At 43.3% G+C, this 19,387-nt stretch overlaps 1 protein-coding gene across 1 annotated transcript in view; it reads right to left on the bottom strand.

Annotated features, from left to right (window-relative positions):
* BSN (bassoon presynaptic cytomatrix protein) overlaps window positions 1-19,387 on the bottom strand; it is a 90,987-nt gene that overhangs the window by 62,767 nt on the left and 8,833 nt on the right. The gene's annotated exons all lie outside the window — the stretch shown is intronic.

Raw genomic sequence — 19,387 nt, 5'->3', positions numbered from 1 at the left:
ACACACACACACACACACACGAGTACAAGTAAACCTAGGGGAAACTGAATAGGATTGGTGTGGATTATAGAAATGTCAATATTTTGGTTGTGATATTATATTGTAGTTCTGCAAAATGTTACCACTGGAAGAAACCAGGGAAATTGTGAAAGGGCGGTCTCTGTATTACTTCTTACCAGTGCATGTGAATCTACAATAATCTTAATTTTAAAAAAAGTCAAATAGGTCTCAAATTATTCTACTCCATTGGCTTGCCATTTTTAAAAACTGTGAACAGGAACACCTGGGTGGCTACGTTGGTTAGGAATTCAACTCTATATTTCGGCTCAGGTCATGATCTCACAGTTCACAGGAATGAGCCCTGCATCTGGCTCTGCACTGTTAGTGCAGAGCCTGCTTGGGATTCTCTCTCTCTCTCTCTCTCTCTCTCTCTCTCTCTCTGTCTCCTCCCTCTCCCCCCTCAAAATAAATAAAACTTAAAAAAATAAAAATAAAAATTATGAATAGGAAATGTGTTGCCATTTCATCATTTCATAATATTACTCTACGTCTTTGGTTCTCAACCTTATCAGAGCCAAGAATCTTTTTGATAACAAACAGAAATGACCTTAAAAATCTCTGGAAAAAGTGGGGCACCCAGGTGGCTCAGTTGGTTAAGCGTCTGACTCTTGACTTCGGCTCAGGTCATGATTTCACAGTTCATGAGTTTGAGCCCCGTGTCAAACTGTCTGCACTGTCAGTGCAAAACCTGCTTGGGATTCTCTCTCTCTCTCTCTCTCTCTCTCTCTCTCTCTCTCTCTCTCTGTGTGTCTCTCTCTCCTCTCCCTCTCTCTCTCTCCCTCAATAAATAAACTTTAAAAAATCTCTGGAAAAATAAATTCTTAAAGGAGGTAAAAATAAAGACATTCTCACATAAACAAAAGCCAAAAAAATTGTCAATAGCAAATTGCTTTACAAGAAATAATAAAGGTCAATTATACTTCAAAAAAGCTGTGTTGGGGGCTGGAAAGAAATAATAAAGGAAGTTCCTCAGGCAGACAGCAAGTGACACCACACAGTAATTTGAATCTACACAAAAAAACAAAGAGTGCTGGTGCAAGTAATTATGTAGGTAAGTATAAAAGAAAGTATAATTGCATACTTCTTCTCTTTTGCTCTCTTAACTGATTAAAAGGCAATTAGATAAACTCAGTGAGTCTGTGTGTGTGTGTGTGTGTGTGTGTGTGTACTGTTGAGCTCATCACATATAGGAATGTAGCATGTTTGACAAAAAGAGCACAAAGCAGGTGGGTGGGAACAAAGCTGTAATGGAATAAGGAAATGACATTAGATAGTAACTTGAATCCACAGGAAAAAACGAGGAGAATCAGAAATGGTAAATAGGAAAATTTATATAACAAACCCCACAAATATATACTTGCTCTCCTTTTTTCTCTCAGCTTCTTTAAAAGATCTTATTTAAGTTATATATAACATTAATAATATTTTATAGAATAATTATTAAGATTATAACAGTGTTTGTAACACATAGATGTAATATGTATAACAATAACAGCACACAGAAAAAGGGAGGAAGTAATGGGACTATATATGAATAAGGTTTCTGAATTTCAGTGGAATTAAGTCAGCATAAATCTGAAGTAGATTCTGACAGACTAAGAAGAATCTTGTAACCTTTTTTATTTTTTTTAAGTTTATTTATTATTATTTATTTTGAGAGAGAGAGAGAGCTAGTGGGGGACAGGCAGAGAGAGAGGGAGAGAGAGAATTCCAAGCAGGCTCCATGCTGTCAGTGCAGAGCCTGACGCGAGGCTTGATCCACAGACTGTGAGATCATGACCCGATCCAAAATCAAGAGTTGGACGCTTGGATATTGTAACCTTGGAGAGACTGCTAGGCAAATAATTTTAAAATATAGACAAAATCATCACAGGAATTAAAATGTTACACTAGAGAAAGTGTCCATTTAATACAAAAGAAGGCCGTAAAGGAGAAAGAGAAGAATAAAAAAGCAAGAGACAAACAGAAAACAAAAAGCAAATTAGCAGATATAAATCCAACCATATCAATAACATTATTTAAATAAAAGTTGATTAAAGAATCTAACCAAAAGACAGAGATTTTCAGACTGGATTAAAAAATCCAACTAAATCCTATATATGAGACACATTTTAGATTCAAAGGTACAAATAGTTTAAAATTTTTTAAATCTTTTATTTATTTTTGAGAGCAAGAGAGACAGAGTAAGAGCAGGGGAAGAACAGAGAGTGAAGGAGACACAGAATCCAAAGCAGGCTCCAGGCTTTGAGCTGCTAGCACAGAGCCTGACATGGGGCTCAAACCCAAGAACCATGAGATCATGACCTGAACCAAAGTCAGATGCTTAACCAACTGAACCTCCCAGGTGCCCCAGTTTGAATTTTTTTTAATGGGAAAAGATTAAAAGATTACCATGCAAACAGCAACCATAAGAGGCTATATTAATATCAGACAAAACTTTAGAACAAAAAGAAGTTACTGAAGATAAAGATTGAGAAAAAGGCCAATTCATTAGAAAGATTAAGTGTATATACAATTATTATAATTATCTATTATCAATATATATTATATATAGTTACATACAATTATAAATAAATAAATATATACCTAACAATGAAGCATCAAAATACATGAAGCATAAACTGACAGAATTAAAGGGAGAAATAGAAAATTCAACAATAATAATTGAAGACTTCAATACCAATACTTATTAATAATGGACAGAACAACTTGGCAAAGGATCAACAAGAAAATACAGGACTTGAACAACACTATAAAGCAACTCGATCTAACAAACATCTATCAAACACTCCACCCAACAACAGCAGAATGTACATTCTTCTCAAGTGCACATGGAACATTCTACAGGTTAGACCATAGGCAAGGCCATAAAACAAGTCTCAATAAATCCAAAAGAATTTAAATCATACAAAGTTTGTTCTCTGAACACAACATAATTAAGCTAGAAATCAATAACAGAAAGAAATGGGGGGAATTCACAAATAAATGTAAATTAAACAACACTTTCCTACATACAGGCATACCTCATTTCATTGTACTTCACAGGTATTGCCTTTTTTTTTTTTTTTAACAAATGAAGATTTGTAGCAACCCTGCATTGACCAATTCTACTGGCACAATTTTTGCACAGCCTTTGCTCACATTGTGCCTCTGTGTCACATTTTGGTAACTCTTGCGATATTTCAAACTTTTCATTATTATATTTGTTATGGTGATCTGTGACCTTTGATGTTCCTATTGTAATTGTTTTGAGACACCATAAACTGTGCCCATATAGGATGGCAAACTTACTTGATAAGTGTGTGTGTTCTTTTTTTTTTAAGTTTATTTATTTGAGAGAGAGAGACTGCCACGTGCACTGCACATGTGGGGGAGGGGCAGAGAAAGAGAATCCCAAGCAGGCTCCCCAGTGTTAGTGCAGAACTGGATGTGGGGGGCAGTGAGATCATGACCTGAGCAGAAGTTGAGAATAGGATGCTCAATGGACTGAGCCACCCAGGCGCTCCAGATAAGTGTGTGTGTTCTGACTGCTCCTCTGTCTTTCCTCCTCTCCTATTGATAAGGATGCCAAGAAAATACAATAGAAAAAATAGAGAAAAAAATAGTCTTTTCAATAAATGGTGCTGGGACAACTGAATATCCACATGCAAAAAATGAAGTTGGACTCCTAGCTCACACTATACTTAAAAATTAACTCAAATGGATCATTGACCTAAATGTAAGTGTTAAAACTATGAAACTCTTAGAGGAAAACATGAGTAAATCTTCGTGACTTTGGGTTGGGCAATAGTTTCTTAGATATGAAACCAAAAGCACAAACAACAACAAAAAAGGTAAACTGGACTGTATAAATATTTAAAACTTTTGTACTGCAAATGTATCATTTGCAAGGTAAAAAGACAAACCACAGAACAGGAGAGGACATTTGCAAATCAATTATCTGATGAGAGTCTACTATTTAGAAAAGGTAAAGAACTTTCACAACTCAACAATTAAAAGGCAACTCGATTACAAAAATAGGCATAGGATTTGAATAGATGTTTCTCTAAAGAAGATCCAGAAATAGACAATAAGCACATGAAGATATGGTCAACTCATGAGGGAAGTGCAAATCAAAACTGCAGTGGATACCACTTCACACTCAATAGGATGGCTAAAAGAAAAAAGAAACATAATGACAAGTGTTGACAAGGATGTGGGAAAAAAAATGGAACCATCGTTCATTGTTGGTTGGAACATAAAATGGTGCAGTTGCTTTGGAAAACAGTCCAGTTCTTCATGTGAAATGCAGAGTTACCATATGACCCAACAACTTTACTCCTAGGAACCTGTCCCAATGAAATTAAAACATGTCTACAGAAAAACTTGTACTAAAATATTCACAGTAGAATTATTTATAAGAGCCAAAGCCAAAAAGTAGAAATAACCCAAAAGTACAAGAACTGAAGAATAAAATGTCATTCACCCATACAATAGAACATTACTGGGCAACAAAAAGGAATGATTTACTGATACACTCTACATTGTGAATGAGCCTTGAAAACATGCTAAATGAAAGAAACCAGACACACACAAAAATATTACACTGTTCCATTGCATGAAATGTTCACAACAGGCAAATTGACAGAGACAGATAATAGATTAGTCGTGGCCTAAGCTGGGTGGGGGTGGGGTGGGGGTGGAGAATGAGAGTGGCTGCTAATAGATTTGAGGTTTCTTTTTGGTGTGATGAAAATATTGTGAACTTGGATTGTAGTTTTGTAGATTACACAACTCTGTACTAAAACCCAGGGAATGGGGCGCCTGGGTGGCTCAGTTGGGTAAGCGGCTGACTTCGGCTCAGGTCATGGTCTCGAGGTCCGTGAGTTCGAGCCCCGCATTGGGCTCTGTGCTGACAACTCAGAGCCTGGACCCTGTTTCAGATTCTGTGTCTCCCTCTATCTCTGACCCTCCCTCGTTCATGCTCTGTCTCTCTCTGTCTCAAAAATAAATAAACATTAAAAAAATTAAAAAAAATAATAAAGCCCAGGGAATGATACACTTTAAATGGGTGAATTTTATGGTATGTGAATTATATCTCAAAAAAAAAGTTTAAAAATTACATCTGGACCTGTACTCTCAAATATGCAATAACCATTTCTAAACTGTAAGCTTGTACTTCTGTACTAATGTATTAAGCATTCATAAAATTAAAAAATAAAAAGTGGCATAAATATATATTAAAACTTTGGTTGAAGAAATAGTTAATGATTTCAATGCCTTTTGTTCCTGGGAGTCAAAACAGTAACACCATCACCCCCAGCAGCTACCTACTGTGTCCTCAGCTCACTCTATGTGCCAGGTTCCCTCTTCACATAATCAACCTCCTACCAACCATGCAGGGTAGGTGCTCTTATCATTTCCATTTTTTTCAAATTTGAAAACTAGAGATTAAAGAAACAAAGCCACTAAAAGGAGCTAGAAGAATGGGCAGTGAGTCTAGGAACTGACCTGGCCACTTATGAGCCCCAAGCCCTGCTCTCACACCCCTAACCCTATAAAACTAAGTGCCTCCTCAGAAACACACCAAAGCCAGTCCCTAGAAAACATGACTCCTAGGCATTTGGCATTTCATAGGAGATTAAAATGTTCCTACCTAGTAGGGTAGACCTTGAGTAAAAACCCAGGGGAAAATTCTTGTGATTTGATTGGTTGGAAATTCACAATCATGTACGTAGGGCAAATTTAGAGGCAAAAGTCTTCCACAAGCAGCGGGAAGACCTGTAAAACAAAAAAGAAATTTGGGAGCAGGACATGATCAGTAGCCAACAGTGAGGATTGCCTACAATAGTACTTGGCATGTGGTATGTGCTCAGTAAATATTCACTGAATGAATGAATGACTCCAAGCACTATCCTGCCCTGAAGTGGAGGTCTGATTCAAGGTGGAGCTGGGTCGCGCTAGAAAAAAACCTTCAAATTTCAAACACCAAACCCATAGTAAGGAAGAGGACAGAGAGATGGGGTCCACCCCCTTCAGATTTGGGGTTGAGCCTCTGGAGGGGCATATAGTCAGTGTGTTCTAATATAGGGCACCATCTGGAACCAAGAGGAAAGGTAAGATGCCAACCACAGATGATTCCTCATGCTGCAAGTGGCCACGCTATGCAGTCTTCTGCTCAGATGACTGGGAATCTAAGCAATGCAATCTGAAGAAGTTATAAATAAAGAAACGTGAATTCATACCACATACAGGGGAAGAAAAAGGAATTCTGCATAGACGCCTGCATACAGGAGATGGCCCTGGCCAGAAAGACCAGAACCTTCAGAGGAAATTCTCTGAAGTTCAGAGGCAGAGCCTTGGGGACAAAGCCGGTATCCTACCCTGCAGGGTGCTGCTTCAGTTCAGTTCCCCTCAAAGGTTAAGCAAGTAGGTGTCCAGCTATGACAAAGGGTCTGGTAGCTTGCCTGGAGATATGCCTGAGACACAGGAGTGGACAACAGCCTCCAAAAGGCAGTATGGATTGCTCCAATTCAAGAAGTGACAAGGTGACAAAAAGTCATGGGGGACCCAAAACTGCTGATTCTTTGAGAAGTGGGAGAGTAGGGAGAAATGTTTCCCTATGTTGTTCTGTGAAAAAAGCTGGCTGTAAAACAATGTATTCAATGTGATCCCATTTCTTTAAAAAAAGTATGTGTCAGTCCTTCGGCAGCCAGTAGAGAGGATGGGCGGAGAGGATGGGCGGATTCATGATGGGGTCTAAGGTGGATGGTGGAGGAGCTATGAGTGCAACTAAGGAAGGCACAAGTGCCCCAGCCAGTGCAGTGGGTGTAGCAGATGACAACAACAGATAGGGCAGGCCAGGTGGCCCTGGGGACCCCAGTGCCCCTGGTAGCCCAAGGGATACCAGAGACCCCAGCGTCACAAGAGAAGATGCCACAATCAGTGGTACTCCCCAGATCCAGCAGGCACCCCGTGCACCAGGGCCTGAAAGAGAAGCAGTGCCCATCAGCTAGAGGTCCGGGTAACCCCACTGCTCCAATCCACCCTCATCATGCCTTTCCTATTAACCCATGAAGACAGAGATTGCTGTCCAGTCTCTGACCCTAAAGGCTGAACTCCAAGGGCCAGATAAGAAGGAGTTCAATGTAAAAAGAAGGAAAGGGAAAAAGGGAAGGGGAAGGACAAAGGGAAAGAGAAGGAGAAAGAGGAGGAGGAGGAAGAGAAGGAGGAGGAAGAGGAGGAGGAGGAGGAGGAGGAGGAGGAGGAGGAGGAGGAAGAGGAGGAGGAGGAAGAAGAGGAGGAAGAGGAGGAGGAGGAAGAGAAGGAGGAGGAAGAGGAGGAAGAAGAGGAAGAGGAATTGTTCAACTTGAACAATTTGTGCCCCCATCTTTCATTAACCCTCAGCAGGGGAAAGGGGGCTAAGCCTAACTTTGTGTCCCCTCCTAGGCAGCACACTCCTCCCCAGAGCACTGGATTTCTGGAGTAGTTGCTACTCTATTATTGTGACCTAATATTTTGACTGTAATGGCCCTGGGGCACTCAGGGTCTACAAGTTTTGTTTGATGATTAAATTTTTGTTAATACAGAAAATAAAACTGAGCTACTAAAACAAAGTTTGTGTGTAAGTACACAATAGATTCAGGGATGTACATGGAGGAAGATCTTAGAAATATGCATAGAAAAGTAACAATGCAAGGAAAGATAGGGGAAAATAGAAGTTTTACTCAATGACTGGATTGTTTAAATATTCACATCAATAATATGCTTAAGTCTTGGTGTATAATTTTTAAAAATTCCACAGGTGCCTGGCTGACTCAGTCAGAAGAGTATGAGACTCTTGATCCTGGGGGTCATGAGTTCAAGCCCCACGTTGAGTGTAGAAATTACTTAATAAGTAAATAAAAACTTTTAAAAAATTCCAGAAGGGGGGCACCTAGGTGGCTCAGTCGGTTGAGCATCCGACTTGGGCTCAGGTCATGATCTCACAATCTGTGAGTTCGAGCCCTGCATCGGGCTCTGTGCTGACAGCTCGGAGCCTGGAGCCTGCTTCAGATTCTGTGTCTGCCTCTCTCTCTGACCCTCCCCTACTCATGCTGTCTTTCTCTGTCTCAAAAATAAATAAAAAACATTTTTTAAAAAATTCCAGAAGGGTCTCATCAATATAGTTAAAATTGAAAAGTGCCTAAACATATCAGAAGTCAGGAGAGTAATGTAAAAACAACAATGCCAAGAGGGGCACCTGGGTGGCACAGTTGGTTAAGGATCCAACTTCGGCTCGGGTCCTGATCTCATGGTTCATGGGTTTGAGCCCTGCATCAAGCTCTGTGCTGACAGCTCAGAGCCTGGAGCCTGCTTCGGATTCTGTGTCTCTCCCTCTCTCTCTGCCCCTCCCCCACTCACACTCTGTCTGTCTGTATCTCTCTTTCAAAAATGAATAAACAGGGGTGCCTGGGTGGCTCAGTCGGTTGGGCAGCCGACTTCGGCTCAGGTCATGATCTCGCGGTCCGTGAGTTCGAGCCCCGCATCGGGCTCTGTGCTGACAGCTCAGAGCCTGGAGCCTGTTTCAGATTCTGTGTCTCCCTCTCTCTGACCCTCCCCCATTCATGCTCTGTTTCTCTCTGTCTCAAAAATAAATAAACGTTAAAAAAAAATTTTTAAAAATGAATAAACAGTAAAAATTAATAAAAAAAAAAAAACAATGCCAAGAAAAGAGCATGGGAACAAAGACAAAGAACAAGACTCAATGGCAATCAGAGTCCTGCTTGGGCAAGACCACTGAGAAGCACATGGTGTAACAGGACCCAAAGAGGGGTGGGGCCCCACCTCCAAGCAATACTCCTTCCCAAAGTCACACCTAAGTGTCCATCACCATTCATGGGGTCCCCACTATGCCCCTCCCTGCTGGGAATTCAGTGGCCCAGGGCACCTCTGTGATCTAGTCTGGGATGAGAACATAGTAAACTTTCTCCCCTGTCATGCTAAGCAACAATGCAGTTAGCACTGTGATCAGGGTGTCATGGTCATCTGAGGGAAGCCACAACATGCAGGCTTTCCTGCTCCCACTCCCTAATTCACCTCCAGTATCTCCCCCACCCCATGATTCCCCTCCCTTGGCGAATTTAGCCAGACCAATGGGGTCTTTGAGCATCCACACCCTGCTCAGCTGCTCCCACTGGCCTCATGGCCCTAGGGACTCTAGGCCTGAGGCTGGGAAGAGGCTCCATTCCCAAAGAAAAGATTTTGAGATCTTTTGTGGACACCAAAGAAAATCATCAACATTCTTGTCTTCAAAAAAATACTTCATGACAGATTAATTCCATTTTTGTATGGGTTCAGGTTTTCCCAAAAAAAGAGAACCTACAAACCCAACGTTAAGTCCTATTCCAGCCAAAGGGGAGAGGAGAGCAGGGAAGTGTGGTACCGTGCATAGGACATGGCTAGGGGTGCCCATATGGAGGCTCCCACTGGAAGGTGGACAAAATGAGCTGGAGAGGGTTTAGGGAGCTGTCAGCAGGCAGCACCTGTCATGCAGAAGCCCTGGGTGGGCCCTGTGAGAGGGAGAAGAAACATGGCTCAGGACTGAGTCCTGGGAACCTCAGGTAGGCAGCACAAGGGAGGAGACCAACAAGTAAACAAGGAAGTGCTACAGAAACCAGGAAGGGAGTTTGCAGAAGAGAAGTGTGATGAGAAGTTCACAGGGAGGTGTAGGTAGCTCAAACAGGGAAATGTCCACTGGGGGCACCTGGCTGGCTCAGTCGGAAGAACATGCAACTCTTGATCTCAAGGTTATGAGTTCGAGCCCCACACTGGGTGCAGAGATTACTTAAATAAATAAAACTTTAAAAATTAAAAAAAAAAAAGGATTGGACCATTAGCTTGTCCCTGAAGCCCCAGAAGGAATCAGGGCGTCCGGGTGTGTGTATGTGTATGTGTGTGTGTGTGTGTGTGTGTGTGTGTGTGTATGTGTGTGTGTGCATGTGTGTGCATGTGTGGACAAGCAGCCATCATCTGAGGTTCTGGGCAACTCCCTACAACATGAAGGGGTTGGGGATACCAGAGAAGTTTTGGTGCTCCTTTTGGTGGCTTTGGGTGAGCCCTTCCTGCTCACCTAGACTGCGGGATCCACTCAGGCCAGCGACTGCATTTCCTCTGTGAACTCAGCATCTGCACAGACCCTGCTCCACAGCAGGACTAGGGAGTGCTTGTTGAATGAACACGCTGTACAAAAATAAACAGTGAACAAAGATGCTGGACAAAGAAACAACACTCTCAAACAATGAGTCTGCATCTTTGGGAAGGAAATCCTTCTCTGGGGATAAAGCAGGGTCTTTGGAGAAATTAATTTGTTGGGGACAACCGCTCCCCAGAGGCAGCCCACTCTATCCAGGGGCAGGGATGGTGCCAAGTAGACCGGTCTTCACATCAGATGTCCAATCTTTTCACTGGATACATGAAAGTTTCCTCATCTCAAAGTGGCCAGGGTGATCCACCAAGCAGAGGCCAGGGCTGGGAAACCCAGATCCCTCCTCCCGGTCCTGCCAGGCCTTGCTATGAGGTTCTTAGAAAGAACCTCTCTGGCCTCAGTCTTTCTATCCCCCACCAGTGTTCCTGACCCTCTATTGGCCAGAGCTACACAGAGGGGAAATCACTGTATAAGCAAAATCAATTACTACTAATTACTATCAATTACTATCTTTTCAAAAGCAATGCTTGCCTTTATCGGAACGGCTTGTTTTTTCCAGAGCTACCAGCAGCGACTAAGGGAAAGGAAGCTGGAGGAGCCTAACTAGGGCCCATGTCCCCTGAAAACTTTGCCAGGAGGTTTAGCCTTGATTACTTCTGGGGTCACTGCTCCTCCATTTCACAGGCCTGGGAATCCCAGAGTAAGTGCTCATAAGGAAGTACAGGGAACAAAAGATGTTTTCCCAAAGGGCGAAGCTTCTAGTTTCTTCTTTCTTCGTGCCTCTGAAAACAGGTTCTCGACACCACTAGGCAGACCCAGAGCAGTAAGCCAGGGTCTTGGTAATTGAAAGGGGGCAGTGTCACCCCCAAGAGTCCCCACCAGGCTTTCCCACTTGAGGACAGGGAGAACATTTTCCCTTTCCTCACTCAACATTCAGGAGATGGTTGTGTGACACCTGTCCCTGGAGCCCTAGATGGATTTCCCAGGGCTCATCATGCCTGACTGAGCGCCTGGGTAGGAACAGTGCAGAAACTGTGGCCAAGGAGATGTCAAGTACCAATGAGAGCAGGAACCCTTGGGTGGGCTCCACTATATACCCTGACAAAGCAGGGGAGTTAGGGGAAGAGTAGGGGACAGTGTGGCAGACCTGGCCTGTCGGGAGCACCTAGAGTAAGCTGCCCTTCTTCCATAGGCTCGGCCTGCATGACAGGCCCAAAAGCATCCTGGCAGGAAACCCCTCTGCCCCTGGCAGTCAGCGCTAAGCACTATCATTTGTAAAACTGCTTTCAGTACACGAGGGAAGCAGGGCCCCTGGACCCTGGGAAAGCCCTACTCCAGTCCACTGGCTTCTGAGCCAGCTCTGTGTGTCACAGCCTGCCTCCAGAGCCCTGGGCCCAAATAAATACACATCCCAGAGTCACACTGGTGTCTCTGCCCTGGGTGCCCACTGGCAGATCACCACTCAAGGCCAGCAGCCTGAGACCTGAAGCTCCCTCCCTCCTGCCCTCTTCCCAATCCCCAAAATCTACCAAGGGAACCCTGTCCCACACCACTGCCCAAAATTCCTGGAGTTTCATGAACACAAATGCGGTTTAAGAGGCAAAATGACACTCCATTGCAAGCAGGTGTTTTCTATGGCTCTGGTGGTGTGGGCTGAAACCCCTGGGCTGAAAACCTCTGGGATGGGCCAGCCCTTTCAAGTGAACTCTCCAGTTTCAGGCCCAAATTCCGTATGTTTTAGCAGCTATATGTGAAGATGAGAAAGATGGACCACCGTGGTTCCTCTGAGCCCCCCAGGCATCCCCATATTCAATCAGAGCTCCCAGAGGGCAGGGACCAAACCCTTAATCAAGTTTAATTCAAGTATGCTCTGTAGTAGGAAATAGGGATGGTAATCTACCTGTTCACCTTTATATCTTCAGGGCCAGGCAGGGACCGGGCAACCAGTTGGTAATTAATACCAGGCCTCATGTTGAGGGCTCTCATTTCCGGCATTTCATTTGATAAAAATTTGTTAAATTCAATGTACTTGACTTGCCCTCTTGTAACCCCGGTATTGCCTCAATTTTTTCCTCCTCCTTATCTCTTTCTCAGCGTACTTGTAGAAACCAGTGGCATTAATATTAATGCATTTGCACGTGAGGTGCTACTTTATTTTCCCAGCCCAGACTTGAATATTCAGCTGCCTACCTAATATCTCATTTGGGTGTCTCTAAAACACAACTTGTCCAGGAATGAACTCCTCCTCTTAGGCCCCATCCAGTTGTCCCCAGTGTACACCACATGCTCAGGCCAGAACTCAGGGGTCTTCCTGACTCCTCTTTCTCTAACTTGTCAAACCCAGCCGTTCAGCATGCCTCTGGCTCTACATTCAGCATATATTCAGAAGTTGAGCACTTTTTAGCTCTTTCTCCCTCTCCTTACTCCCTGCCACCCCCTCCCATCCTGGTCCAGTGACCATCCTCTCATACCTGAACACTGTCCAAGCCCCTCACTAGCACCCCACCTCTACCCTTCCCCCTCAGGTTTGGCATACATAGCAAAATGTGCATTTACCATCTTGTTTCAGCATCTCATAGGAAACTAACCCAGAGATACCCTGGGAAAAATACAAAATATCCCATAAGATACACCGGGAAATCATCCCATGGATACATTACTTCACAGATACACCAGTAAAAATACAAAATGACACATACACCAGGTCCCTCAATGTGGTGCTACTTGTAAGAGCAAAGTCTGGCCACAGGCCAATATCCATATATCAGCTATGGCACACTCACGTGATAGAGCACTGTGCAGATGCAAAAGAAAAAAAAAGCAATCAGGAAGATTTCTCCATTCTGCTACAGGGTGATCTTCAGAATACATTATGTGGAAAAAAAATTTTCAGAACTGGGTTCAGAGTTTGCTACTATATATATATATATATATATATATATATATATATACATATACACACACACACACACACACACACATATATATATATATATATATAGAGAGAGAGAGAGAGAGAGGTAAATAAGTGTGTATCTTCCTTATATTTTCAAAAGGGAACAATGGAAAAATAACTGATAAAGGTGAATTCTTATCAGAGAAGGAAGAAAACAAGGTGGAAAAGAACAAGATAGAGCTAGATACATTCGGTTTCTAGGTACATTTGGTTTATTTGAAATCACATGAAAGTTTTACACAATTAAAAAAAATTAAATTAGAAAAAAAAATATGGTAGATGGCACTGTTGTTCTCAGCTGATTTCTGCTCTTTGCCATGTGACTTTGCAATTCTGCCCACTGAGGGTGAAGTATATTTTTCCAGAATGTGACAGACTCTATTTTCCAAAAATGGCCTTCACAAGATTTCCAGTCCCACAAGCTCTTTTAGAAACTGGAAATTCCCAGTCAAGAGCTGGAGCCGATATCTCCTCCTCTCAAAATTGGATAGGACTTGGGGCATCTGGGTGGCTCAGTCGGTTGGGCATCCGACTTCGGCTCAGGACATGATCTCACGACTCGTAGGTTCAGGCCCCACATCAGGCTCTGTGCTGACAGCTCAGAGCCTGGAGCCTTCTTTGGATTCTGAGTCTCCCTCTCTCTCTGCCCCTCCCTCCCCTGCTCACACTTTGTGTCTCTCTCTCTCAAAAATGAATAAACATCAAAAACTTTTTTTAAAAATCGGATAGGACTTTAGAACCATCTCAATGAATAGAATGTGGCAAAAATAACAATAAATGTCTCTTGAGACTAATCATAAAAGGCAGTACATCCTCCAGTTGGTTTCCTCTCTCTCTCTCTCTCTCTCTTTCTCTTAGGACAACCCTGAAACCCAGAAACCATGTTGAGAGGAAACTGAAACTAGCCCATGTGGAGAAGCACTGAGGCTCCCAGCTACTAGCAAGAATCAACTGTAAGACTGTAAGTGAGGAAGACAATTCAGATGATTCCATTCCCCCAGCCTTTGAGTCTTCTTAGCTGAAGCTCCAGACACTGTAGAGCAGAAATAAGCCATCCTATGCGCCCTGCCTGAGTTCCTGACCTATAGAGTCTACGAACGCAATAGTGGTGGTTTGATGCCACTAAGCTTTAGGGTAATTTCTTATATAGTCATAGTAACTGCAAGACTACCTCTTAACTCTGGGCTTAAATATGAATTGCTGTGGGGGCACGTGGATGGCTCAGTCAACTCTTGGTTTTGCCTCAAGTCATTATCGCATGGTTCCTGGGTTCAAGCCCCACTCTGTCAGTGCAGAGCCTACTTGGGATTCTCTCTCTCTCTCTCTTTCTCTTTCTGCCCATCCCCTGCTCATGCTCTCTCTCTCTCTCTCTCTCTCTCTCTCTCTCTCTCTCTCTCAAAATAAATAAAGAACACTTAAAAAGAATGAGTTGCTTTGACTAAAGTAATATTAGCAGGTGTGTCATTTTAAGCAGAGGTCTGAAGTGTGTGTGTGTGCATGTGTGTGTGTGTGTGTGTGTGTGTGTGTGTGTGTGTGTGGTTAGGCATGCCCTCTTGCATGTCTGTCATCACCACAGGAAGAAAATGTGGAGCAGACCTGGACTCAACTGCAGCCCAGAGCCCAGCCTAGATCAGTGAATTCTAGCCAGCATGCAGATGCACGAGTGAGAATAAAAAATTGCTGTTTGAAGCCACTGAGTGTTGGCTGATTTACTGTGCAGTATGATCATAGCAACAGATAAGTGATCAAAAAGCAACCCTTACAAATTGAACACAAACTGGAAAAAAAGAGCTTAACTGCATATCTTCTTAATGGCATAACCTCACTGAGAAGAGTTATTTCTACTAACTCTAAAACACAGAATTTGGACTACACATCCCTGGAAAGAAATAAACTAAGGACAAACAAAACCACAAGGAAATCTTAAATTACATTCACTAGTATTATTGTTAGTTAAAATATATATATTATTATTTTGAAACCAATATACATATATACATTACATATACATGTGTGTATGTATATGTATAGTATTCTATATATATGCAATGTTTGTTTGGATCTTGATTTGAACAAAACAACCCTAAAAAGCCATTTTTGAGATACTCAAGTAAAATTGAACATGGATTCAGTATTAAGTTATATAAGAAATTATACTCAACTTTGTTGGCTGTGATAATGTCATTGGATTAAAATAAAAACAGCTCTTAACTAGAGGTACATCTTAAAGTATTTATGAGTGAAATGATATTGTATTTTGATTGAAAATACTCCAGGGGTGCCTAGATGGCTCAGTCTGTTAAGCATCCAACTTTGGCTCAGGAAATGATCTCATGGTTCCTGAGTTTGAGCCCTGTATCAGGCTCTCTGTCGTCAATGCAAGGCCTGCTTCAGATTTTCTCTCTCTGCCCCTCCCCAGCTCTCTTGTGTGCACACGTGCACTTTCTTTCTCACTCTCTCTCAAATATAAATAAAAACATTAAAAAAATAAAAAAGAAAATACTCCAGTCTAGAAAAGGGAACACTTTTGCACTGTTGGTAGGAATACAAATTGCTGCAGCCACCCTGGAAAATTATGGAGGTTCTTCAAAAAATCAAAAATAGAGGGGCACCTGGGTGGCTCAGTCGGTTAAGTGTCTGACTCTTGACTTCAGCTCAGGTCATGATCTCACAGTTCAAGCCCCACGTCGGGCTCTGTGCTGACAGCTTGGAGTCTGGAGCCCGCTTCAGATTCTGCGTCTCCCTCCTTCTTTGTCCCTCCCCCATTCATTCTGTCTCTCACTTTCAAAAATAAGTAAATATTTAAAAAAATTTTTTAATTAAAAATAGAACTACCCTACAACCCAGAAACTGCACTATTAAGTATTTACCTAAAGGATACAAAAATGTTGGGGTGTCTGGATGGCTCAGTTGGTTAATTGTCCAATTTCATCTCAGGTCATAATCTCACAGTTCATGAGTTTGAGTCCTGCATCGGGCTCTGGGCTGATAGATTCTGTGTCTCCCTCTCTCTCTGCCCCTCTCCTGTTCATGCTCTGTCTCTCTCTGTCTCTGTCCCTCAAAAATAAATAAACATTGGGGCGCCTGGGTGGCGCAGTCGGTTAAGCATCTGACTTCAGCCAGGTCACGATCTCGCGGTCCGGGAGTTCGAGCCCCGCGTCAGGCTCTGGGCTGATGGCTCAGAGCCTGGAGCCTGTTTCCGATTCTGTGTCTCCCTCTCTCTCTGCCCCTCCCCCGTTCATGCTCTGTCTCTCTCTGTCCCAAAAATAAATAAACATTGAAAAAAATTTTTAAAAAAAATAAATAAATAAACATTAAAAAATTTTTGTTTAATTAAAGAGGGGCATCTGGGTGCCTCAGTCAGTTAAGTAGCTGACTTTGGCTCAGGTCATGATCTCACGATTCGTGAGTTCGAGCCCTGCATCGTGCTCTGTGCTGACAGCTCGGAGCCTGGAGCCTGCTTCAGATTCTGTGTCTACCTCTCTCTCTCTGCTCCTGCCCTGCTCACGCTCTGTTTCTCTTCCTCTCTCTCAAAAATAAACTCTCTCTCAAAAAAAAAAATGGATACGAAAATGCTGATTTGAAGGGGCACCTGCACCTCAATGTTTATAGCAACACTATCAACAATAGCCAAATAATGGAAAGAGCCCAAATGTCCATTGACTGATGAATGGATAAAGAAGATGAGGTATATACATACAATGGACTATTACTCAGCAATCAAAAAGAATGAAATCTTGCCATTTGTAACAACATGGATGGAATTACAGTCTATTATGCTAAGTGAAATAAGTCAGTCAGAGAAAGACAAATATATGATTTCACTTGTGTGGAATTTAAGAAACAAAACAGATGAACACAGGAGAAGGGAAGGAAAAATAAGATAAAAACAGAAAGGGAGGCAAACCATAAGAAAGACTTAAAACAGAACAAACTAAGGGTTGCTGGAGGGGAGGTGGGTAGGGGGATGGGCTAAATGGGTGATGGGCATTAAGGAGGGCACTTGCTGGGATGAGCACTGGGTGTTACATGCAAGTAATGAATCACTATATTCTGTTCCTGAAACCAATATTACACTATATGTTAACTAACTTGGATTTAAATAAATGAAAAAGGAAGGAAGGAAGGGAATAAAGTGAGGGAAGGAAGGAAGAGAGGGAACAAGGGAGGGAGAGGGAGGAAGGAAGGAAGGAAGGAAGGAAGAAAGAAAGAAAGAAAGAAAGAAAGAAAGAAAGAAAGAAAGAAAATAATCCAGTCTAAAAAAAGAAAGCTGGAGAAATATAGATGAAACAAGATAGCAAAACACTGATCATGGTTGAAGTTGGGTGGTGGGTTTACAGGAAGAGGTTCGCCATACATACCATCTTTTCTCCTTTTACATGTGTTTACAATTTTCATTTGCAGAGTGTTTACTGTTCCTAAGGACATCTACCCTAAAGAGCCAAAGGCCAGTGTACCCCAAAAAGAGGCCAGAATGACATGGCTGACCAGAGAAGAACAGGCCCGCAAAACAGTTTCCTCTGCAGTGCACAGAGGATTCCATGGCTAGAGTGCAAGGGGTGGTTGCCTCTCCAGTCCAACCCAGCTCTATCACTACCTTCAGCTGACACCACCTCAAACCAGAGCTGGCAAGGTTTTGGCCTGGAGGGCTTAACACTGGCCACTCAAAGTTAGATACAGGGATTTGGAAAGTGGGCTCACAGGGCCATAAAAGGGGAGAAGTTCTTCCAGCAACATTCCTAAAACAAGTACACTGTCTTAGTTATTACCCTTATTTCAGGAGACAGAGTCAGGATCCAAAGGGTCTCACTAGGTTGGAAGGGATCTCCAAGTACAGTGAAAGAAGACATAGCAGGGACCCATGCAGGCCCCCACAGATTCACACTCAAGTTGCACAAGCCCAAGATGGAGGGAACCCAGCCTTCATGCTGAGATGCCCAGCATGAGGCTGGACCAAGTGTGGGGTGTAGTGCCAGAGAGCACTCAGGAAGGTGGATGATGGTGTTCTTAGGCTGGCAAGTGAAGGCTAGTCATCCTTCAGATGGTGTCACTCAGTCCATGTGACATACTGAGCCCTGGGTCCTGTTTTCTGAACCTCCCTGTCTTCAAGATATTGAGAGCCTTGGGCAGCACATCCCAGGTCGGCAAGGGTCCCAGAGTCACATCCCAGCACAGGAGCTAGAGAAGTCAAGTATAGAGAAGAACCTCAGAGTTGAGAAGATGAGAGCATAGTGAGCTCCTCCTAAACCTGCGAGCAGATAAGCTGGCTGTGCCAGAGGGCAGGGCCAGGCCAAGAGACAGGAGGTGTAAGGAAGCCCATTTCAGACAAACCAAAAGAACTTTCCAACAATGGAGTCATCTGCCTAGAAGGGACCAGAGGCCACTGATCACTGGGTGTTCACACCAAGGCAGAGCTCCTGCCTTCAGAGAACATGGAAGCAGACATGTTGGCATCCACTAGAGGTTGGATTAGATGCTCAAAATAAAAGGAGGGCAGAGCAAACACAACACCCGCTGAAGCTAAACCATGCTCCTGAAGGAAGTGGCCTCACATGTCAGACCTTGATGTTGGTGGAGACCTGGCCTGAGCCCACAGAACCTATCGAGCTGCAGGAGAAACCGCAGAGAGCACCACGTCCATCACCTCCAAATGGAGGGCTCTATACAACTGCCCACTGGAGGGGGCAAACCAGGTGCCAGTGCACCTGAGGGATATGGATGGAACAACACTCAGGAGGCAAGCAGCCATGCATGGCTGGAAGCATGGAGCCTGCATCAGGCTCCGCAGGCCCAGGTAGGAGCCTGGCTGACTTGCCGGCCAACCCAGTAGAAGGAAGCCAGTAGCTTTTCAAGAGTCCCTTCCTGTGCAAGGCACCAGCCAGTCCCTCTTCTGGCTCCAGGCTTGATTGTGAGGTCATCTTGTCCACCCTGAAAGATCTTTGGAGCACGGAGGAAGAGCCAACCTCTTCATTTAAATATCTTCTAATTAACCTAAAGGCTGCATGATGTACCTATTTTCTCTCCACAGTGGGGCTGAGGAACAGCAGGAAGCATCACCCTTCCTTCTTACTCATCTAACAAAAATAAGCTGTCAGAGATGGAGGGGACCTTGGAGAACATCTAGTTAAATCTCTCCTTTTACAGATGAGAAATAGTGAGGACCTACTATATGTATGGCCAGATTGGGGCAATGTCAGGATTGATTA

This window comes from Prionailurus viverrinus, chromosome A2, assembly GCF_022837055.1.
Source record: "Prionailurus viverrinus isolate Anna chromosome A2, UM_Priviv_1.0, whole genome shotgun sequence".
In the NCBI taxonomy this organism is placed as follows: Eukaryota; Metazoa; Chordata; class Mammalia; order Carnivora; family Felidae; genus Prionailurus; species Prionailurus viverrinus.
Note: the sequence above shows the minus strand (reverse complement) of the source record. Positions and strands in the feature narration are given on the sequence as shown.